The sequence below is a fragment of the Coffea arabica genome, chromosome 11e (assembly GCF_036785885.1).
Source record: "Coffea arabica cultivar ET-39 chromosome 11e, Coffea Arabica ET-39 HiFi, whole genome shotgun sequence".
In the NCBI taxonomy this organism is placed as follows: domain Eukaryota; kingdom Viridiplantae; phylum Streptophyta; class Magnoliopsida; order Gentianales; family Rubiaceae; genus Coffea; species Coffea arabica.
The window spans coordinates 46,939,552-46,964,683 of record NC_092331.1 but is presented as its reverse complement, the minus strand read 5'-3'; the positions used below and the strand labels follow the sequence as shown (position 1 = coordinate 46,964,683).

Sequence of the window (25,132 nt, the reverse complement as noted above, 5' to 3'; positions counted from 1 at the left end):
AGGAGATGGCATAGATGACTTGGGATGGCATAGAGATAGCGGCAATATTAAAAGAAATTTTTAAAACTTTAAAAGCACCTTATCCAGAGCATTTTATAGAAACAAATTTACAATAAAGTTTTCCCACCTATCCAAAAATTGGTAGGCCAATTTGGAGTGAAGATTGTTTGGAAGACATTTTCAAAAAGCATAGTGTAGTACTTTTTGGATTTGTGATGCATTTGAGATGAAAATGTGATTTGTAAAAATATTTATGATGCCGCCAATTTTTTTTGGAAAAAGATTTCAATCCGAAGAGATTTATTCAATTCAATAAACTCTTTCTTGCAATCAATCTAATATGTAAACCCATGCATGACACAGGTCATAATACTAGCAAATGTGTATTGCACTGTTAGTTTTAGACACAGAAGACAACACTGTTCTAATTTTATACATATTCCTTAATTGTGCTGCTTGCTTTCTTATGTTCAATACTTCAATCCCAACAGTAATCTATAAACACACGTAAATATTACTACCAATAAAAGCCTATTTCTTCACGAGGCAAATCCACGAGCCAGCGGTACCTGTGTTCAATATCCAAAAGAAGACTCCATCAATTAACAATTCACAACAACCGAGGCTGCAGCAGGAGATAAGAAGAAGAAGAAGGCGAAGAAGTGCGTTGAGACCTAAAAGATCTACATCTTCAAGGTGTTGAAACAATTTCACTGGACATCGTAATCTTCCGCAATGTCATGGGAATCATAGACAGCTTCATTAATGATATTTTTGAGAGGTGGGCTCATGAAGATTCCAGGCTGGCTAGGTACAAGAAGAATCCAATTATTAATTCCCCGGAGATTCAGACAGCTATGACGCTTGTACTTTCTAGTGAGATTTTACAGCATGCCGTTTCGAAAAGGATGCTTGTACTTTCTAGTGAGATTTTCCAGCATGCCGTTTCGAAAAGGACCAGGGCTGTGACCTTGAGTTTTCATAGAAATAGGGTTAGGGCTTTGATATTGCAGCTAAAGATCTATGGGCTGCAGAGGTGGACCGCATATTACGTAGCTCCGATTCGCATGATGGATTTCCATCTCCCTTGAGTCTTAATCAGACATAATTAGACTGAATGGTTAAAAAGAGAGGATTCTTAGAATTCAATGATATTTTTTGCTAAAAAATAGTTTAATGACAAAAATACGCAAATGTTAATAGCTTAGTGACTTTTTTTCCAATTGTTCTGTGGGAAATTGCTGAAACCACTAAGGGATTTTATTAATGAAGGCAACTGCAAATGTAAAGAGCGGGTAATGATAGGCATCCATGTGTTACATGCTTGTGTGGCAATTATGAATGGAGATGGTAGGATACCTTTATGGTAGGAACCCGTCGACCGTGTCTATGGTAGGAAGGCCTCCAGAGGCCGACACGTGTTGCAGGTGGATGGATTGCAAACGGAGACGTTAAGCCGTGGAATCGCGCGTGGAGATGCAACGTTAACATGTTGTCCGCGGCTGCAAGGTAAAAGCACAGGTTCGAATATTGCCTATTATATGAATACAATAGTCAATTGTTTTGAAAGACTATTGTATTCATATAATTTCAATTGTCTGCCTAGATATTGCCAACTAATTAAAGATAACTTTTATTTAACATAGCAAATACATACTTACATATGAAGATGGTAATAAGAATACATAAAATAATTAATGATACCAAAAGTTATCCTTAGCGTTTGGGTTTTACATTCTTATTCAAATCTAATCAGGGTCAAATTTGGGTTAGATATATACAAATTAAGTAGTATTTTAGGGTCGAATGTTCTATATTTTTTTCTTAAACTATAATGTTACTTTTTTAAAAATTTTTGGTAGAATTGGTGTTGTTATTATCATATTTATCAAAAAAAAAATTCCACGTTAAAAGGCCAGTAGTACTTTTTTTTTATTTAGTGATTTCATAATTTAGATTTCATGAATGGTACCATTCTTTATTTTTTAAATCCACGACATTATTTCCTTTTGTTTTCTGTATAATTTTGCTATTTTACTTAGGATTACTAAGTTAAAAGATAAAATATTATTATTTACTTTTTTACTTTTACTAAGTTTGGTAATGTTTTCTCTTTATTTACCTTCCCACTAATAAATTTCAAACCAAATTCCTATATAAGTGGAGCCACTTCTTACTTATTTAAATTAGAAAGGCATGGAAGGCACTTCTTACTTAGAAAAATGTTATTTGCACTCCATTTTTTATTATTTGTAATTCCACCATTTGTTTTATCATATAGTCTAATTAATGAAAACTATATGATCAAAATGATTATTGAAGTGTGAATAACATAAATATAGTGTAAATAATCTTACTTATTTAAATTAATAAGAAAGCATGAAAGGATGTCATATTTGTTATCTCTTGTTATGGTCTTATAGAAGTTTTAATTGGAGTAGAATCATAAATAACGCAAGGTAATCGAAAACGTGATAGGTTGAAGTACAAATAAGATAACATGCACATTAACCAACAATTTGAAATGAAATGATTTTAAAAAGTAACTAACAATTTCAAATGTGAAGAGTAGATGTGGAAGTTAAGAGAAATATATTTTATAAATTAAATTAAATGTGAAATGCTAGAAAAATAGAATTGGTAGTGGGAAGACGTGTGAAGGCTTGTTGCTAAAAATTCTTTCTCAAATTTATATATATATATATATATATATATAGATAGATATAGATGTCTTTTTTTTAGTGGTTCAATCTCATATTCATGAACTATCTGCAGAAAAAAAAAATTCTGGACTATACTAATTTTGTTATACCAACTTTGTTATTCTTATTAGTGTATTAATTGTTACGCTATTTCTCTCATTTTGTTGGGTCTACATTAATACAAGTGTAATTGTTATTATGTCTCGTGTCCCAGAAAATACATAATATCCTATTCAGGTGGATACGTGCAACAGATAATCAAATTGATGGTAAAAATTTAGAATGAATAAGTTGCTTTTGTATAACGGTTGTAAAGGTTTCTTGAGACTTTATGAATTAGGTGTCTTGCGTTTGTAAAAAGAATTTCAGAAGATTTTTTGTATTGGAAATGGAGTTAAAACTTGCTATAGGTTACTTTCCTGTATTTCAATCTTATCGTAAAGGGTAATTTTCTGTTGAACCTAATTTTTTTCTGATTATATCCAACTAATAAATTAACTTAAGAAAATAGATAATTTATGGAGGAAAGCTATAAGTAGCTGGTGCTTATTTTGAAAAATAGATTTATTTTTATTTTATCAAATAAATAAATTAGTTTATGAAAAATGGGTACTATGTTCTTATAATGGAGGAATGTCATAAAGAGCTAGTGTTTTATTCAAAAAGGATCTATTTTTATTTTATTCGATAAATAAAATTTTTGTATGCAAAAATGGGTACTCTATTCTTCTAATGGAGGAAAGTCAGGAAGAGCTAGTATTTTATAGAAAAATGGGTACGCTGTTCTTATAATGGAAAAAAGTCATAAAGAACTAGTGTTTTATTGAAAAACGGGTTTATTTTTATTTGATCCGATAAATAAAATTTTTTATGAGAAAAACGGGCACTGTGTTCTTATAATGGAGGAAAGTCATAAAGAGGTAGTGTTTTATTGGAAAATGGGTTTATGCAGAATTTTATTTTATCCATAAATTTTTTTTATGGAAAAATGTGTACTCTATTCTTATAATGGCGGAAAGCCATAAAGAGCTAGTGTTGTATTCAAAAACAGGTTTATTTTTATTTTATCCGATAAATAAATTTTTGTATGGATGTCTAGATAAAATTGATTGATCGGATTAAAAGAAAATTTATTTTAACACTCATTTTTCCAAAAACAAATTTTCTTTTCGAAAAAAAAAGAAAATAAGCCCGTTTTCTAATAAAACAGTCGCTGTTTATGGCTTTCCTGCATTATAAGGAAAGAGTATCCATTTTCTCAAAAACAAATTTATTTATCGAAATAAAATAAACATAAAGGCGTTTTACAGTTAACCACCCACTATTTACGGCTTGCCTCCATAAATTATCCACTTCACTATTTTTCATAAGTTAATTTACTAGTTGGATAAAATTGGAATAAAATTAGGTTGAACAGCAAATTACCCTTTAGGATAAAATTGAAATATAGGAAAGTAACTTATAGCAAGTTTTAACTCCGTTTCCACTACAAAAAATCTTCTGCAATTGTTTTTGCAAACGCAAGAAGAATAATTCATAAAGTCTCAAGAAACCTTTACAACCTTTATGCAAAAGCAACTTATTCATTCTAAAATTTTAGCATCAATTTGATTACCTATTGGACGTATCAACGTCAATAAGATAATATGTATTTTCTGATACACGAGACATAATAAGAATTAAACTTGCATTAATGTAGACCTAACAAAATGAGAAAAGTGGCGTAACAAATAATACAATAATGAGAATAACATATTTGGTATAACAAATTTAGTATAGTCTAAAATTTTATTTTTTTCTGCAAATAGTTCACGAATATAAGGTGCAACCACTAAAAAGAATGACATGCATATGTAATGTAAAAATAAATATAAAATGAATGTAGTTACATTGTGTCATTCGGTATTCGGGTCCATAGTGGAAGCCGAACTTCAATAATGGAAAGCCAAAGTTGAAGCTTAATTCAGACGCTATGGGGAAGAAGTGGGGTCACCAAATATTTGGTACAAAGGAAAGACTTGCAATAACATAGTACGGAAGTCAGTCTGCTGTTTGCTTCCATCCGTACACGCTTCTACTTGATTCCCTATGCACGCGCTCTCCGACAATTTAACGTCTCCGTTTGGACCATTTTACCCCCAACACGTGTCGCTCTCTGCCGACATTCCTACCATAGGCAGGTTCCTACCATAAAGGTTTCCGGAGATGGTAAGCCAGTTGACTTTGTTCATGATTGGTACACGGTTGACATAGACAAGGGGACCTATATGAACCTCATTATGCCAGTTCCAGATGAAAGCAAATGGGTGAAATCAAATATGTACTAACCTAGTGGCATCCCTCTAAAGGATCGTCACGTGCTGCTTCAAAGTCCAACGTACTAGTTGGCAAAAAATGACGTTTCTGATGGTCAACAATTAGATGATAATGTTTGTTCTTTTTTTTCTAGATGAATTGATGATATTTTGTTATTAATTTTGGTGGCTTCCTACTAATGACGGATAGTGAATTGTTTTTGGCCCAAGTAGACAATGATTATGCTATATGTATATAAGTAACAGTTAGCGAAACTTGATATTGTGAATTCAAGCTATGTCGATATACATGATCAGTACAATGACTAATACATTCGAGGTCGATACAAATTAATTTTTTTTTCGGTTGATCTGGTGGTATCATCTTATATACGCAAATTTTATTGTTACCAGAACAACATCGGTAATTAATCTTCTCCATTGTCTCTTAACATACGACATTTTAAATTTTTTCTAACAGTTTGCAAAAAGGCTATATCAATTTGGAAAAAGTAAAAAAATAGTGTCTAGTATAAAAAGTTACAGATGATTTTTTTTGATGCTTATGAAAAAGTTTAGATAGGTCTAGAAAAATTTCATATTATAAACTTGTAGCCAGAGAAGCCAAGAAATTAAGAGAAGATATAAGAAATAAAGAAAATAAGAATTAAAAAATTAAGGGAGTTGTGAATGATTTAAGAAAAAGAATAAAAAATTCTGGATATCGTTTTAAGAGAAAAGAAATTTAAAAAAATATCAAGATAGTTGCAAATGTTATGAGCAAAAAAGAGAAGAAAGAAACAAGGTTTCAAGGTATCTTCGTCCTAAAAATTAGCAACGGTCACGTGGCCAACTTTTTAGTCAATTTGCTGAGTTGGCTAACAGAAATTTGTAAACTGACGAAAAAATAACATTTGAGAGTAAATTGATGGTTGCTATAAAAGTTGGGAGATAAAGTGAGCCCTTTTCGATGCTTTGATTAGTATATTAATCATCATCTGGAATCTGGGCTGTTTCTTGGCTTGAATTGTCATCCACAACCATTGGCTGGCAACTGGTATTTGTTGTCACTCAAACAAAAGTGCTTAACTTGAATTTGGGCTAGTCTTGTCTAAAGCAATCATTTCGTGAGTCATGTGCTTGGCGACGGTTTAGCCGGATGAAGCTGTTTCTTGGCTTTGATTAGTATATTAATCACCATGTGTAATCTTGGCTTGAATTGTCATCCACAACGACCATTGGCTGGCAATTGGTATTTGTTGACACTCAAACAAAAGTGCTTAACTTGAATTTGGGCTAATTTTGTCTAAAGCAATCATTTCGTGAGTCATGTGGTTGGCGACGGTTGCTCGGCGTGCAACCGCATGGTGCAATGAAATGTCAGATTTGGTTGACCATATCTCAACCTTTCGATTCAAAAGTTAAAAAAAATAAATATATTTTAAAATTTTGAATTAAACAATTCAGATCTGACCGAATTCAGGACAAAAATATCGACTCCTCTTTTGGCATACTAGTTGAGAAGTAGTAGAATTTTAGGAATGTCAGTGGCCTTTCTTATACTTATTTCGGACAAGAGAAAGGGACGGTTCGCCACGGTTATAGTCACAAATTTTGAAAATATGTGGCTCAGATCACAGCACTCTGAAGTAATTGACATGTACAATATAACATTAACTGATTCTAATATGACTATTACAAAACTGTACAAATGGTTTGCGACCAATTACAACTTGTTCAAAAAATGCTACATTATTTACAAACAATTGCACTGACAACTATTTGTGTCCCTCTCCCTTTTATCTTTGTTGGAAGGTTCCGTGCCCTTGGTGCCTACAATTAATATATTTTGATTTTTTTCTAAAGATGCAATTTCTTGAAGATTCTTTTATTAAGAAAGTTTTATTCTTTTATTAAAGTAAAAATTGATATCGGCCTCAATTGCTTCCCCACTCCATGGCTGCAGCGATGAAGCTAGGATTCAGAGGTTAGGAGGCCAAAGATTTGGTTAAGTACATGTTAATAAGGATGACAAAAGAGTAATTTTAAACGTCAGTGATGTTAACTAAGAAATCTTTCAAATTCTCTTTTCCTTTGGTGATTTTTAAATTTTCGATAGGATAAATATAAAAGTTTTGTTTATGTTAGGGGCAATGTAGAGAATGAACAAAATCGAAAAAGATTTTTTTTGGACGGAGGGGGGTGGGAAGAGATGGGAGCAATGTAAAAAGGGAGTTTTAGAAAATTTGAGGGGTGAAAATGATAAACAATCTTTATTTGATCACTTTCAATATGTATAGATCCAATCCACATTGTGAGAAACTCAATGTTTTAACCAGTTCCGTCTAAACACTATTATTCTTTGTTAAAACGAGGAAAAAAAAATATCATTATTAGAGAGACATGAAACTTGGAGCCTCAGTATTTTTCAAAAAGGAATGAAGTTTGTGAATATTTTAGTATGAATTTTATTATTTGTGAATATCTTTTCATGCTTTCTTCTTTCTTTGTTTGGTACAATCGACCAAAAAAATGTTGAGTGTTGACAATTGGAGTGAGATAGAATGAAGGAAATGAAAACTGGATCCTCGAATCCAAGAGATCTTTTAGAATTCATAAAATAAAGATATTTGTAAAGCTTCAAAAAAAAAATGTTTGATTGGGCTTTTGGATTTGTATTTTGACAAATCTCAACTAACCATTTGAGGTATTTCAATTCATGTTCCAGCCCCCGACCCTAACGTGCAGGTAGATGTGGCAAATCAACCCACTTAACTAAATTTACCCATACCCGTCCATGAATAGATGGGTATGGGTATCTTAAATTTTTGTATATGGATATAAATGGGTTACCCAATAATACCCATTTATTAAATGGGTATTATTGGGTAACCCATCAAACCCAATTAACCCATTTAAAATTCTCTTCCCCTAAATCTCTTCTTTTCCCCCACCCATTTTTTTTTCAAATTTTTCATTTTGTCATGATGTTAACTACTTTTGTTTCATTATTATTATTATTTGTTAGTTTTATTTTATTATTTTGTTTTCTCCTAGTTTGTTAACTTGCTCATTTTTCGGTATTACCAATTTATGATAAATTTGAGCCTCTTTTCTTATCTTTCTAAAATGAAATTTTAAATTTATATATGGAAAAAATGTTAGGGGTTAAAATTTTTTGGATTAAATTTTTATATTAACTTTTATAGTACTTAGTTCAAATTTTTATATTCTTATTATTCAATTATTAAATAATATGTAATTTTGTGAAATAGAGTATAAATGAAAAAAATTTGGTAATTAGGCTTATTGAACATTATAAGTAAATATTTAAAACTAATGATGGGTACAAAGAGCGGTATAAATTGATAACTTAGTTTGCAAAAATGAATTTAAATGAATTTACAAAAAATTAAAATAAATGGGTTATAAATGGGTAATTGGATTACCCAATTCATTTTTTGACTTACCCATTTATACCCATCTAATTAAATGGGTATAAATGGGTTGACTCACTTATACCCATTACCCATTTTACCCAACCCAAACCCGCCCAAGTCACCCATTTTGACACCTCTACGTGCAGGTAATAGTTTTTGGTCCTCTCGCACGACGCGTGAAGATACGTAGGTTGGTCGATAAATTTTTGTGAGATAATACTAACTTCTTTTCTGCTATTGCTTTAGCTCGTCAAACACCCAACAAGATGCATTTTCATCTGTTGCTGCTTCATTTTGCTGTTATACACAAGAGTATGGTTGCAAAAGAGGCGTTAGAAGCTGTTTCAGAAAGAGCCGTTGGTTGCTAGTTTCCAAAATACAAATAGTAACCTAGCCTTTGCCATCAGTTTCAAATACACCCCCAAAACTTTCATTCTTGTTATATACCTAAGTATTGTTCATTATAAATTAGGGATAATTTTGGGAACCTCCCTTGAGATTTCTAACTATTTTATTGGTCTCTCTTCAAATTTTGAAAATTACACTAATCTTTCTTGAAGTTTATTATCTTGTAACATCTAAGTTTAACCAACAATAAAAAAGTGATATTAGAAGAGAAAAAAATAATATGATTCCATCATTACCCCTCATCTACTAAATTGTTTAATTAATCTAATACCAACCCAAATATTAAAAAAAAAACACAAGAATTTGATATTTATTATCAATGATGAAAAACATATGACATAAAAAATAGTATATCATTCTATATATTTCACTTAATATAAGATTTAAATTACTCTTTTCAGTTACAAATCCATTATCAAACATGATTAATAACAAATAATCAAAAAAATTTGTAACCAAAATCTTACAAAGAACGAACTTTAATACAATAAAAATCTAAGCAACTAACCTTAATATGCTGATAAGAATATTCATGATATTAAGGTTTGTTCTCTGTAATATTTTGGTTGCAAATTTTTTGATTATTGGTTGTTGATCATGTTTGACAATAGGTATGTAATTGAAAAGAGTAATTTAAATCTTATATTAAGTGAAAAAGATCAACTGATATACTATTTTGAAAAGGATAAAATGATATGTAAAACACATCATGTTTCGTATGTAAGTCTCCCATGCTATTAAAAGTTTTTATGTTTCCAACTTTTGTTTGTCTTAAAATTGTTGTCACTTACGGTGGGAAATGTGAATTTACCTAATGCACCAAATGCTATTAAAAAACTTACATAATCCACAAACTCATAGCAGCACCTGCAAACACCAAATGCTACATCACTTTTAAAGGAACAAAACTCGGATTATATATCACATTTCCAAAATGTCAAAATTACTGAAACAAAGGAGGTAGCCAAAGGCGATGATACATCCAAAACTAAAAACAAATTTGATTCTGAAATTAGAAGTTGAGACGAAATGAAACCTTAATATGCAAATTCAGCATGCCGCTTTGGGCACCCCGAGAACTAAACCAAATTTTTGAGCCCTTCAAACTGGATTAGATTTTTACTGACCGAAGTTGCTGGATCATCAACTTTAACTTCTTGAACCATGCTTGGAAGTTGGGAGATAAACTCTGTCAAGTCATTCAAGGACTCGTAAGAAGAACCACCTTTCTGCAAACCAGCTTCTAGTTTATCTTTCATCACTGACATTCTTTGCCTCATTTCTTTGCCTTCTGCATCAACCATTAGTCGTCTTATAGATATCTCAATGCTCCCTCTATCCAGCACATTCTCAATTTCCAGGCCTACCTTCCATTCACTAGTCAAGTATCTTGCATTTGATAATTGGTCTGCAAAATGTGGTCTGCAAATCATTGGAACGCCTTCGCAGATGCTTTCTATCGTTGAATTCCAGCCACAGTGGCTCCAAAATCCCCCCACAGCGCTATGTGCCAAAACTTTTTTCTGAGGTGCCCATTTGACTATTAGGCCTCTTTCTCCTAGTAATGCTTTGACGGCTTCAGGAAAGTGATCTTCCAACTGAGATCCATCTATAGAATCTGATCTAAGAACCCATATAAATGGAATGCCACTGTTTCCCAGTCCCCAAGCTGTTTCTGTTAGCTCTTGTTCGTTTACGCATGCTATACTGCCGAAGCTTATATAGAGCACTGAATTTGGAGGTTGCTTTTCGAGCCAAGCAATGCAACTTTGGTCCTCTTCCAGGAAGCTTGTAGATGTGGCTGTCGCTCCCAACTTGTGGAGAGGCGCAATTGGGAAGCATGGAACTTTGTAACATTGCTGAAGCTGTGATAAGGTTGAATGCTCAAGACAATCTGTTGTATTCAAAATGATGGCCACAGAAGAGCGTATATTGACTGAAGAAGCGAAGAAATCCATAATCCATTCGGGTATTTCATTAGTAATTGGATAGGGTAAATCCTTAAACCTCAAAGGATGGAGCTCTGGTACAGGTTCCTGCAGCCGGGACCCTGTGAATCGCAATATTTCAATTTTTTACCGCCAGAAGTTCAGATAATGACTAACTTATAGCTTTAAGGACTCAAATCTTTCATGTAAAGATTTCTTTTTTTTTTTTTTAAATGAGATATTAAACCATTAGTTTGCAATTTACCTGGAAAAGGAATACGATTTTCTGCTTCAAGTTGACAGAAGTAGCGAAAAGCTAGCATGTAAACAGCCATATCAGGCCTTAAAATTATGCCTGGAATCTTTAGATGAGTAGCAACCGAATCAACAAAGCACAAGTGGGAATCATATATTATACAAGCAACCTGGTAGCCCTGCAGCTTCTGATCTTCCATGAGTTGAACCATGTAGTCCTCCAGAGGTGCTCTGCAGTTGCTGTTGATAGCTAATATGAGTTCCACTAAATTGTTGCTAGAGGCCTGATAACCAGATAAATTGTCCGGCCGACAAGGGGTGAAAGATGAATTCAGGATGGTTCAGAGGATTGGGAGGTCTGAATTCGGAGTGTGCAACTACGATGGAGAACCCTTTGGAGTAAAGAATATTCCCCAGCTGAAGCATTGGAGTTATATGCCCCTGAAGGGGCAATGGAACTAACACTACTGTATGTTTTTGAGTTCTGTTTTGTTCCATATCTCTCTCCACAGATCCTACAAAACTGATGAAATGATAAAATTCAATCTCTTGACTTTACCTCGATGTCCGGAACTTAACAGGTATTATGGCAACTTGGGGAGTTAGAATTAAGATTGGTTTGGCTTATGGCAGAAAGCAGCATATTGGTTCATGGATCTAGGAAGCGATATGAGAGCTCGTCATTATATGGGGATGGAAGCCCGAAGGGCATGAATAATGTGTATATGAACAAAACATAAGGCGTCGGCAAACAATTGCAAAGAAAGAAAATTAACCAGTTGAAATACTAAGACAAATACGCATATAAATGTATACATATATGTGTGTGTACATACTTTTTTTTATGTCCCCATCTGTGTGTGGGTATTGAAAAGTTATTTGGACAACTATTGAACCTTTTGAACAGTTAAAATTTTACCATTCAACTTCCCAAGTATTGGCTGGCAACTGGTATTTGTTGTCACTCAAACAAAAGTGCTTAACTTGAATTTGTGCTAATTTTGTCTAAAGCAATCATTTCGTGAGTCATGTGCTTGGCGACGGTTTAGCCGGATGAAGCTGTTTCTTGGCTTTGATTAGTATATTAATCATCATGTGGAACCTGCGCTGTTTCTTGGCCTGAATTGTCATCCACAACGACCATTGGCTGGCAATTGGTATTTGTTGTCACTCAAACAAAAGTGCTTAACTTGAATTTGGACTGGTTTTGTCTAAAGTAATCATTTCGAATCCAGGAGATCTTCTAGAATTAATAAACTAATCCATTTAGATTAGTTATTTTTGGAGGTGTTTTTGAAAAATTTTACTGTAATAGAATTTTTATAGTATATTTTGAAATATTTTTAGAAAACATTTTGGGATATTTAAGAGTAGAAGAGTTTTTAGAATATATTTTGAGATATTTTTTAAGTATTAAAAAAAATTTAGACTACTTTTTAGAGTACCTTTCAGAGTACTTTTTAAAAATTTTAATAATATTTGAAAAATTCAGCAATCCAAACAGAGATATTTGTAAAGCTTCAAGAAAATGTTTTATTCGGCTTTTGGATTTGTGTTTTGACAAGTCTCAACTAAGACTATTATTTCAGGTATTTCAATTCATGTTCCAGCCACCAACCCATATGCGCAAGTAATAGTTTTTGGTCCTCTCAAGCAATGCGTGAAGGTACCTGGGTTGGTAGATAAATTTCTGTGAGATAATACTTCTTTTTCTGCTATTGCTTAGCTTGTCAAACACCCAACAAGATGCATTTTCATCTATTGATATTTCATTTTGCTGTTATATAGAGTTTCCTACAAGAGTACGGCTGCAAAGAGACGTTAGAAGTTGTTTCAGAAATAGTAACCTAGCCTTTGCCATCAGCTTCAAATACACCCCTTGAACTTTCATCCTTGTTATATGCTCAAGTATTGTTCGTTATAAATTAAATCAATAATGACAATCTTGAGGGTAGCTGTGGAATGAAGTTTTTTTCTCTCTCATAATACGCATTTTATATTGTTTGTGTTTTTGAATTAGGTTGGATTTGATACTACCTGATTAGTTTCAGGAGAGTTTTCTAAAATATCCCATTATTTAAAAAGGTAAGTATGATTTCATGTCCTTTCTTGGTTAAGGGCCCGTTTGGTTCATGGATTGAATGAGATGGGATGACTCATCCTCGGATTATTAATCTTGGATTGAGTCATCTCCAGATAAATAATTTAAGTTATCTAGCATTTGGTCGGTTCTGAGTTGGATATGATATTGATAAGTGTTTATTATGTGTGATTTTAAGTAATCTTTTAGGTTTATTTTAGTTTAATTTAGGGTTTTTAAGATGTAACTTATCTTTAAGTATCTTAATTTTGCGAGTTTCACTTGAACAATTTAATGTGCAAATCTGGTTATATTTGCAGGAATTCAGAAGAATTATCAACGTTGGATTGAGACAGATACACTTCAACTCCCTTAGAGCTTGATTCAACGATGATTTGAAAAGAAAATAGGTTATTCAATGCAATTTTATTGGAGCAATGCATGAACACAAATGTGGACATCGTGTCTTGGATCTCAGAATTGAATTGAAGTAGAAAAGAAATAAGAAAATGTAGTATAAAGAGAAAATGCAACCTTGGAATATGCAAGCTAAGGTTGCATATTCCAAGCCTGCGTATTCTCCTATGTTTCTCTGTAACTTATTCTGCAACTTGCTCTATTTTCACACTGATTTCTTTGTCAATTCTAGCTCAGAATTTCGGCTACACATGCTCAAGATTCCTTAAGGAAGAGAAAAAGAACTTTATGTCATATCATGAACCATTTTTTGCCTCTCTTAATATTATATATGTAAGAATCATTTAGAAGAGAAAAAGTTCTTAGGAGTTCTTGCTAGTTCTTGATAGCAATTAGTTTTAGTCTTTTCTTATTCTCTTTAACTAAGAACTTGTAAGAAAAACATGGAGAATTCATTGTATCACTCATTTTGTTGAATAGAAGATCTTGGGATCATGTTCATCACTTTGGCTAAACTTTCTTTGTCTTTCTCTTTACTTGTGATTCATTATATGTGTATGCAATGAACTTATGTTCTTTCTTACTTTATATCATATGAGTAGCTAAATTTCTAGATCTAAGAAGTAGATGAAACTAATAACTATTTGATATGAGTTAAATATGATTTACACTTGCTACTTTTTAAATTAACTTGTCCATTTATGCATGCTTATTACTTGTTGTTGCTTAATCACTAATAGCAAGTTTTTAGTTGTTGTTATTCAATAAAAATTGATAATAATGATGATACAACATAAATGGAACTTAAGGAATAGACTCATGAGAATAGAGATATACTTAAGTAGATTGTTTTTGCAATTCATGAAAAACACAAGAGTACATATTGTTATTCACCATGAGAATAGGGAAAACTAGACTATTCTAGATCACAAGTGCTCTTTGGGCTGTTTTTGACCAAATCAATTATTTGGCAAGTCATTTTCTACAATTGTATTAAGGGCCTCTTTTGGCATACAGTTGAGAAATACAAATCTCAGTGGTCTTTCTCTTCTCAAGAAATTTTGTTGCAAGGGTTAGGCTCCCTTGTCCTCCAATAATTAATATGTTGACATTTCCCTATTTCATGAGTACTTGTCCTCAACTTTTCTCTAGAAAATTGATGAATTTCTAGAATCTAGATGCATCACTCTATAAGGGCATCCACAGTCCACATTCCACTATATCACCTCTTTTATTATACTCTCACTCACAATGGATTACACTCCATATAGTATAATAGTATGAGTCCACAATCAAATTAAACATTTATTTTAATAATACACAACTCATATCCCATAAATAAATAAAGTAATTTTTTAAAATAATTTCGTTATTTTTAAAAAATAAATTATTAACTTTCATTAAATTTTTTAACCTTTTGAATTTTTTATTTTATAAAAATAATATTATTAATTTATGAGTTTGAGCAATATATCTTTTTTTGTCTCTCAAAAAATAATATATTGTTATTTTCTAAAAATAATTATGTAATTATTAAACAAATATGTGTTACTTCAAACGTGAAAATATCATAATATTCCATGCTTAATTAATAATTCTTTATGTAATTAATTGAACTCCATAACTGAAGAGTGCGGAATATAAATATAACAATTAGCTCATTCACAGTCAAGTTTTACATTTATATAATTTTAAATATCCTTCACGTGATTTTTCCTAACTATACGAGTCAAGATTGAGTATAGGATATTAAAGATCGAACCCACAAGGAAGAATGTCAATTACCGATAGTTTTTAAACTTTTTTATTATTTAGATTATCATAAGAGTAAGAAATTAAATCTACACTATAAACATGAGATAAAAGTAATACAAATAATAATAGAAAACTCCTATAGGTATGGAATTTCTCACTACTCTTACAAATGAAATTACCGATTAAGTGACTGCTATTATCTTGGCTAGTTATGATATAATTTCCTAATGTATGTGAAATCTACTCTCATAGTAAATCAACTATACTTGTAATTAAACCATACCTACTCTCGTGGTTATGAAATTAACTACAAACTCATTTCTTCTATGAAATTACATGAAACAAGTCACAAAATCACAAAAGTGCATCTCTACTCTCATGAGTGTACTCTCTAGATTTATCATTTTTTTGAACTAGTGTTAAATTTCAATTCTCATTGCAAACTTAACACATTAATGACAATTATATTTTACGTGTTTTTAGTGTGTTTTAACTAGTGTTATAACTAATTAACTAGGGTTTTGGTAAAAATGTACATTTGTGGTTTAAATGGTAAACATTTGCATTTCTATGGATTTGAATGGTAAAAACTTCATGTTTTTGTAGGTTTAATGATTCAATCATCAAAGAGTGTGAATTGAGAAGATAATTGGATGATAATTGATGATTTGAAGTGGTTAAAAGAAGACATGAAGTGCAAAACATTCAAATGAAGAAATACAAGTGAAGACAGTTTTGACACATCTTCGTATTTCGGCAATATCTTGAGCTAAAATGATCGGATCGAGTTGATCTTTATACTATTTTGAAGTTAAGAGATAGATCTACATGGTATGACGACATCGAAGTCCAATTCAGTTTTTTTCCTAATCAAAAAGTCGAAATACAGAAGCTTATTTGTATGGTCGAGCGCTAAAACAGGGGATTGACTAGCGGATGGTATTTTGATCATATCTCAGTCCACAGAGCTCCAAAGTGGATGATTCTTGAAGCATTGGAAAGCTAACTCAAGGGGTTACAACTTTCATGTTTTCACAAGAGCTATTTCAGCCTCCATCATAGAGAAAATATCCGTTGAAACGAGGCCAAATTCACAGAAGTGAATATGCGACTTGAGAAAATGTGGGTTGTAGTCGCATATTCTCTAGTCACGTATTGTGGCCTTATTTTTACAATTTGCCCAGCCACTTGCCTTGTTTCACACTACTTTCCAACTATAGTTGGAGAGAGAATTTCGGCTGCACATGCTTCTGATGCAAAAAGGAAGAGAAAATGGGCTTTATGTCCTGTCCAAAACCACTTTTTGACTCTCTTAACATTTTTATAGGTGAGAATCATTAGAAGAGAGAGTAGATCATATTAGAAGTAGCTCATATTAGATTTTACCATGAGAGTTTAAAAGTTAGTCTTGTCTTGTTCTCTCTAGTTAGAACTTTTTTGTGAGAACAATTGGAGGCTTCATTGTACACCATTTTGTTGAAAAAATTGAAGATCATTGGGAGTTTTGTCATTACTTTGGCTAAGCTTTCTTATTTATTTTTTACTTATGATTCATGATGTATTTTTGCAATGAAACTATGAGCTTACTTGTTATATCTTACATGAATAGCTAAATTTCTAGATCTAGGGAGGAGATGAAACTTATGGCTATTTGATATGAAGTGAATACGATTTACACTTGTTATATTTTGTATTAACTTGTCTATTTGTGCATGCTTATCACTTGTTGTTGCTTGATCACCAATAACAAGCTCTTAGTTTTATTATTCAATGAAAATTGGTAATAATGATGGAACAATATGCGTAGAGCTTGAGTAGTCGACTCATGAGAATAGATGTACACTTGAGTGGATTAAACTTGCATTTCGTGAAGGAAACAAGAATAGAACTAGTTATTCACTATGAGAATAGGGAAAACTATATTATTTTAGGTCATTTCATCATGAGAATGAGATTTGGTAATATTAGAAATGAATCCCTTAGTTAAACAAGGGTTGTAACAAGAGATAAATCTATTCATTTGTGTTGTTTATGCCATATGTTGACCTTGGTCCCTAACTTTTGATGTTTACAAAATAATGGATAATACTAATATCTCTTCAAGAAATATTTTCAGTTGTGAAGCAAATCAGATTCAAAGATCAAGTGCAATTGAAAGGGACAAAAGCTGCTGAAAGCTGTCGGACGCTTGGATCGGACGTCCGATAATCATTGCGTAACTTCGAACGCATGAAGAACTCAACCACCGGACGTCCGAAGGAAATAAGAAATTCCCCCTGGATCACTGACATCGATCGGACGCAAGCATCGGACGTTCGATAGGATCCTTCAAAGTCGACGAAACCATCGGACGCTGAATATGTCTCCACCGGACGTCCGATAGAAACAAGATGATTTCTCAGATCTCTTTGTTTGCTGTCGGACGCACAAAGAGTTTGCACCGGACGTCCGATAGAATTGAAGAAAATTTCTCAAACTTACTGCCTACTGTCGGACGCAAAAAACAGGAGTACCGGACGTCCGATACTCCAACGGCTAGTTGACTATTCAGCTACTTTCTATCCGTTGGAAGCATTAATAAAGCACTTTGTTGGTCTCCTATAAATAGAGTATGGTCAAAATCTTCAAATAACTTTTGCATACTGAAGATACAAAAGATCTAGAGTAGTTTTAGTGAGAAAACACTCTCCAAAGAAGATTTGTAGTCTTAGTGGTGTGAGATTCATTGTAAGCTTTTCATTTGTGAGTGAATACTTCATGAGTGTAACTCTGTGAGGGTTGTCCTGAGAGATAGTAAAACTTCCTAAGTTGACCGAGTGGAGTTCGAGGTAAGGAGGAGGTGAACCTTCCTTTGTACACAAGAGTGATTGTAATTCATCAACTTGAAGAAACTTGTTTGAATTAATCTACAAGTTCAAGAGGAGTTGGGTAGTTAATTGGTTTGCAATTCTTTCCTTTTTATTTACTTATTGTTACATTTGTGATCTTTATATTGCTTATCTCTTCCACTTGGTTGTCTTCGATCCTTACAATTGGTATCAGAGCTTGGTCTCTTTGAGATTAAACTCAATCAGCTTAGGAGTAATAATGACAACCAATAATGCCATATTTTTTGAAGGACATTCTGTGATTAGACCACCTACGTTTAATGGATCAAATTATGTGAGTTGGAAAGAAAGAATGATTATATTTTTGCAATCAATTGATATTGAATTGTGGTTTATTATTAGTGAAGGTTCATATGATGTCTCTCTTATAGATGAAAATACTCATAGATCTAGACCAAAAACTAGAAATGAACTGACTACTGTGGATAGAGCTCATCTCACCTTAAATACGAAAGTCATGAATGTGTTATATTGTGCTTTAGATTCAAATGAATCCATTAGGGTCAAAGGGTGTAAGTCCGCTAAAGAAATTTGGGACAAACTTAGGGAAGTCTATGAAGGAAGTGAGAATGTGAGAGAATAAAAGAAGTCTATTCTGGTTACCAAGTATGCATCGTTCAAAATAGAACCTCATGAAAACATTGATAAGATATATTGTAAATTCAATGACCTCATTAAGGACTTAGAGGTGCTGGAAAAGGAATACTCTCTAAGTGAGAAAAACAGAAAAATTCTGAATGCTTTATCAAAGGATTGGGAGAGTAAAGTGACTGCCATTGAAGAAACTAGAGATCTAAATTTCTTACCTATTGAATCTTTTATTAATTCTCTAATCTCTTATGAGTTGAAACTTAAGTCCAAAATGCAAGAGGAAGAGGATGCGAAAGTAAGAAGGAGCATTGTTTTAAAGGCATTTCAAGATGAAAATGATTCTGCCTCTCTAGATGGAGAAGATGCGAAAGTTGATGATAGTGATCTAACTCTCATCACAAGAAGTTTCAAGAGAATCCTCAACGAAAGGAGATTTAGAAGAGGAGGACCTAGCAATTCAGATTCTAATCAATTCAATAATGCAAGAAACAAAGGAAAGTATGAGACCAACAAAAAGCAAGATGACAAATGCTATGAATGCGACCAACTTGGACACTACATGAGTGAGTGTCCAATGAAGAAGAGGGAAGTTGAAAGAAAATCAAAATTCAACAATTTTCAATTCACATGGAATGAGTGCAACTCCGATGGTGAAATTGAAGAGGAAGAAGAATCTGTTCAATTGGCTTTCATGACCATTGGAGATGATGAGGTAACAACTTGTAATTCTCAATTTGAAAGTGATGATGAAATTAATGATGATCCTGAATTTTTCATTATAAAATTGCATGATAGTTTGAAAGAATCTTATGCTAAAAATAAGGAATTAAAACATAAAATTAGTTTTTTTCTTCAAGACAATGTACGTATTTTTCAAGAAAATAAAAAACTGAAAACTGAAAGTGATTTCTTAAAAAAGAGTGAGACTGTTTTACACTTTGAGCTTGATAGAAAAACAAGACTTTGTGAAATGTTTAAAAAGGAACATGGTGATTTGAAAAGAAGAATAGATAATTTAAATGAGTTGCTCCAATATAAAAAACAAGACTGTTTTCAAAGTAATAAATCAAAGACTCATCTTGGCACTCATAAGAAGAAGTTAAATTCTGGTGCAAATGAATTTGCTATTTATAAGAGAAGACAAGTAAGATTTATTAAACTTATTCATGTAAATAACTCTTTGGTTATGTGTAATTTTTGTTGTCAAAAAGGTCACATGAAAAGTGATTTTTATGTGAGAAAAAACATGAGAAGAGGCATGAAATGTATGTGGATAGTTAGACATGATACTAACTCTCAAGAATCCAAAAATTAAAGGGAGAAAAAAGAATAATGCTGATCTCATGATGATTTGCTTTTTATTTTGATTGCTATTTCTCTGTTTGATACTTCTTTTGATATCAATTCTCTGTGATATGTTGGTAATTGCTGTCATTTCTCTGTTTTTATTTGGAATATTAGATTCTCTGTTATTGTTGCTGGATTTTGGTAGCTGATTTTTACTCTCATCTTATGATGACAAAAAGGGAGAGAAATGGATGCAATATGTAAGGGGGAGTTATGCAATGAGTGAGGGGGAGCTTTTGCTCATATGCTCAATCTTTTTCATTCTTCCATCCATTATTTTGTCATCATCAAAAAGGGGGAGAATATTGACCTTGGTCCGTAACTTTTGATATTTAAAAAACAATGGATAATACTAATATTTCTTCAACAAATATTTTCAGTTGTGAAGCAAATCAAATTCAAAGATCAAATGCAATTGAAAGGGACAAAAGCTACTGAAAGCTGTCGGACGCTTGGATCGGACGTCCGATAATCATTGTGTAACTTCGGACGCATGAAGAACTCCACCACCGGACGTCCGAAGGAAATAAGACATTCCCTCTGGATCACTGACCTCGATCGGACGCAAGTATCGGACGTCCGATAGGATTCTTCAAAGTTGACGAAACCATCGGACGCTGAATATGTCTCCACCGGACGTCCGATAGAAACAAGATGATTTCTCAAATCTCTTTGTTTGCTGTCGGACGCACAAAGAGCTTGCACCAGACGTCCGATAGAATTGAAGAAAATTTCTCAAACTCACTACTTGCTGTCAGACGCAAAAAACAGGAGTACCGGACGTCTGATACTCCAACGGTTAGTTGACTGTTCAGCTACTTTCTATCCGTTGGAAGCATTAATGAAACACTTTGTTAGTCTCCTATAAATAGAGTATGGTCAGAATTTTCAAATAACTTTTGCACACTGAAGATACAAAAGATCTAGATTAGTTTTAGTGAGAAAACACTCTCCAAAGAAGATTTGTAGTTTTAGTGGTGTGAGATTCATTGTAAGTTTTTCATTTGTGAGTGAATATTTCATGAGTGTAGCTCTGTGAGGGTTGTCCTGAGGGATAGTAAAACTTCCTAACTTGACCGAGTGGAGTTCTGGGCAAGGAGGAGATGAACCTTCCTTTGTACACAAGAGTGATTGTAATTCATCAACTTGAAAAAGTTTGTTTGAATTAATCTACAAGCTCAAGAGGAGTTGGATAGTTAATTGGTTTGCAATTCTTACCTTTTTATTTACTTATTGTTACATTTGTGATCTTTACATTGTTTATCTCTTCCACTTGGTTGTCTTCGATCCTTACACCATAAGTGAAATTTACATCCCTAGACTCAAGTATTTAGTAAATTTTCTCCATTTGTTATCTTGCAATTATCTAGTTAAGGTTCGTAGGTAGTAGTAATTATAGTTTCTCTTGCTTAAATTGATTGTTAGTCTAAATAATAGAGTAAGTTAGGATTTAGTACTTGAAGAACCCCTCTCCGTGGGATTGACCCGATATATGCCCTAAACTACTAGTTGACCTGTATACTTGCAGTCAAAATGCGTATAAATTGGATTTAAATTGAACTTATATTAAAAAACCCGTCAAGTTTTTGGCACCGTTGCAGGGGAGCGACAATATTAGGTCCTAATTAACTTTATTAATTTAGACCTTATTTGTATTTACTAGTTAAAACTGTTTATAGTTAAATTAAGTTTTTTATTAGTTTTTGTCCATTAATTGCTACATAATCTCTTTTATTTTTGCTTGTAGTATATGCACCGGGCATTACGGGTAGTAGCACCTTTTGATCCGAAAATTGAAAGGATACTACGTAGACAAAGAAGGCGTACACCACAACAACGAGAAGAAAAGATTCATCAAATAGAGGGAATTGCAATAGAGTTACCTTTTGAAGAAGAACTGGCGAAAAACGAAGCAAATAGGCGAGTTCTAAGGGATTTCGCTCTATCGAAAACTTAAGAATCCCAAACAAGTATAGCACGGCTGACGGTAAATGCTAATAATTTTAAAATTAAACTATCATTAATCCAAATGGTGCAACAATCTCAATTTGGAGGTAATGCCATAGAGGATCCAAATGTACACTTAGCCACATTTTTGGAGATAAGTGATACAATAAAAAATGAATGGAGTTAGTGAAAATGCAATAAGGCTAAGGTTGTTTCCATTTTCATTGAGGATAAGGCTAAAATTTGGCTACATTCTCATGCCCCTTCATCACTTGGGATGATTTATCTAGGGCATTTTTGAATAAATATTTCTCACCGGGTAAAATGACTAAATTTATAACGGATATTACTAGTTTTAGTCAATTTAATGGGGAATCGTTGTATGAACCTTGGGAACGATTTAGAGAATTGTTTCGGAGATGTCCACATCATGGACTTTCCGATTGGCTCATTGTACAAATCTTCTATAACGGTTTATCTTTCTCTACTAAAATGACTATTGATGCAGCTGCTGGTAGTGTTTTAATGGATAAATCACCCGAAGAATCTCAAAATTTGATAGAAGAGATGGCGACAACAACTACCAACGGGCTAATAAAAGAGGTAATCCAAGGCGACAAGCAGGTATGATTGAAACTGATGTTATCAATATGTTGAGTGCTCAAATGAAGAATATGATGCAAATGTTACGTCGTCAAATCGGATGTGGTCCGAGTTCTTCTACTAATGCACATGTTGCTTGTTGTTCCTTATGTGGAGGAGAACACGACTCTAATGAGTGTGCTGATGTTGAGCAAACTCAATTTGTTAATAATTACAACAGGAATGCTCAAAACAACCCATACTCGAATACATATAATTCGGGTTGGAGAAATCATCCAAAATTTGGATGGAATGAGCAAGGCAATCCTCAAAGACCCAATAATCCGCCGGGATTCCAACTGAGGCCACAATAGACAAATACTAAGCCGGATTGGGAGATTACAGTGAAAAAATTTACCAAAGGAACATCAGAAAGGTTTGAACGAATAGAGGGACGGTTGGACCAATTGACTGGGATGTATAGAAATTTGGAAGTTCAAATTGGTCAAAACGCCAACTCTATTAATAATAGAAACCCTGGAGAATTGCCAAGTAAAATCGAAGTCAACCCGAAAGAGCATGTCAATGCTATCACTCTTAAAAGTGGTAGAATAGTTCAGGGACCTAATGTTGGCAATTCAAGTGGTGAACAAGATAAAGAGCAGGCAGTTGATAAAGAGAAAGAAAGTCGAAATGATCATGTTGTCATTGATATTGATGCACTTCCCCCCAAGTTAAATCGTGATTCCTTTTCCTCACAGGTTGAAGAAAAATGGAAAGGATAGGGAGTTTGACAAGTTCCTTATAATTTTTAAATAATTGCACATTAGCATTCCTTTCATTGATGCTATTATACAGATTCCCTCTTATGCGCGTTTCTTGAAAGATATCATGTCAAAAAAGAGGAAGATTGTGGATAATGAAATGATAGCGTTAACAGAAGAGTGTAGTGCATTGATTACGAATAAACTCCCTCCTAAATTGAGAGATCCGGGAAGTTTTTTTATTCCTTACACTATTGGTCAATTGCATTTTTCTAATGCTTTATATGATTTAGGTGCAAGTGTGTCACTCATGCCGCTATCAGTTGCCCGGAGATTGGGACTTCAAGAGTTTAAAACTACCAATATCACATTGTAGTTGATAGATCGGTCAATTACACATCCAATTGGTATTTTAGAAAATGTGCTCATGAGGGTAAGGCTATCTATTACACCAGTGGATTTTGTTGTCTTAAATATTGAGGAAGATGTGAAAATGCCAATTATTCTAGGAAGACCATTTTTAGCCACTGCACGAACTATAATTGATGTGAAAAAAGGTAAGCTTATATTCCGAATTAATGATGAGGAATTGGAATTTAATTTGATTAATAAAGAAGGGGGTATAGAGCCTATTGCTCTTGTTTCTAATATGCCATGTGAGGAAAAAGGTAACCAGGAATTGAGTGAAGATGTGAAATCTATAAATCTCCTTAGTATTAACTTCAATGGTGTAGGAGCAAGGGAGGCGAGAACAAAGATGGAAGTTAACTTAATAAATTTGCCATTCCAAAAAGGAATAGGTGAAAAGTTAAGACGACTCGAAAAAGGCAAGCAAATTCTACTTCAAAGTGAAGTCAAGCCTTTATATGACAAGTCTAATACTCCTCCTTGGCATTTGAGAAAGTTGGACGATGGTGATACATGCACGGCTCGTCACACGGTGGAATGGCTTGGGAGTTTCGACCCATGGGGAGAAAATGACTCCCCAAAGACATAAAAAGATCCAAACCTTTTGAGTCGAGCCAACGACCAGAAACAAAAGCGCTAGTTGGGAGGCAACCCAATGTTTTTGTTAAAAATATTAATTTGGTATGATTTTATGTTTAACGCATGTAATTAAGTTAGATTGTTATATTTGTGTTATAGGATTGGTAAATGGAGACAAAGATGACCATTTGAGGTGGAAAAGACGAAATTTGATCAAGAAACTCAACCCATCGATTTGTATTAGATGTGTGTTTGATCCGTTATAAAGGGGTAAAATGCATGTTTCGATCATTTTACATGTGCATGCAATGATAATTTTGGTAAAAGAATGATTTAGGATGCATTTTAAATTTTTGGGGTAAAGTGTATAAATTTTGAGAAATGGAAGTTTCTGCAAAAATTTTAGATGAAAACGTGACTGCAGGCAATACGCGAGGCAATACGCGCCTTCAAGTCGCGTATTGCCTAAGTCGCGTTTTCAATTCCGCATTGTCATAGAAGAAAATGAAGTCGCGTATTCAAATCCGCACCGAATCAACAGAAAACGTGCCTTGAGAATACGCGACTTGAAGTCGTGTATTCCAAGTCGCGTATTCTATCCTTGGTACTAAATGCAGAAAATGCGAGTTTCTTTCATTCTTTTTCTTCTATCCTCCAAACCAGCCGCTTTTTCTCTACTCTTCTCCATACCAATTCTCAATTTTTCATTGTTACTCCATTTTCTTGCTAAAAAAACATCAATCCAAC

General features: G+C 33.2%; 1 non-coding gene and 1 pseudogene across 1 annotated transcript; both read right to left on the bottom strand.

The window, feature by feature from the left end:
• Positions 1-9,761: 9,761 nt before the first annotated feature.
• On the bottom strand, positions 9,762-11,699 carry LOC113718349 (UDP-glucose iridoid glucosyltransferase-like; annotated as a pseudogene).
• Positions 11,700-22,382: 10,683 nt separating this feature from the next.
• On the bottom strand, positions 22,383-22,490 carry LOC113719739 (small nucleolar RNA R71). Its single transcript, XR_003454998.1, has one exon. It is a non-coding gene; the product is annotated as a small nucleolar RNA R71 (small nucleolar RNA).
• Positions 22,491-25,132: the final 2,642 nt, after the last annotated feature.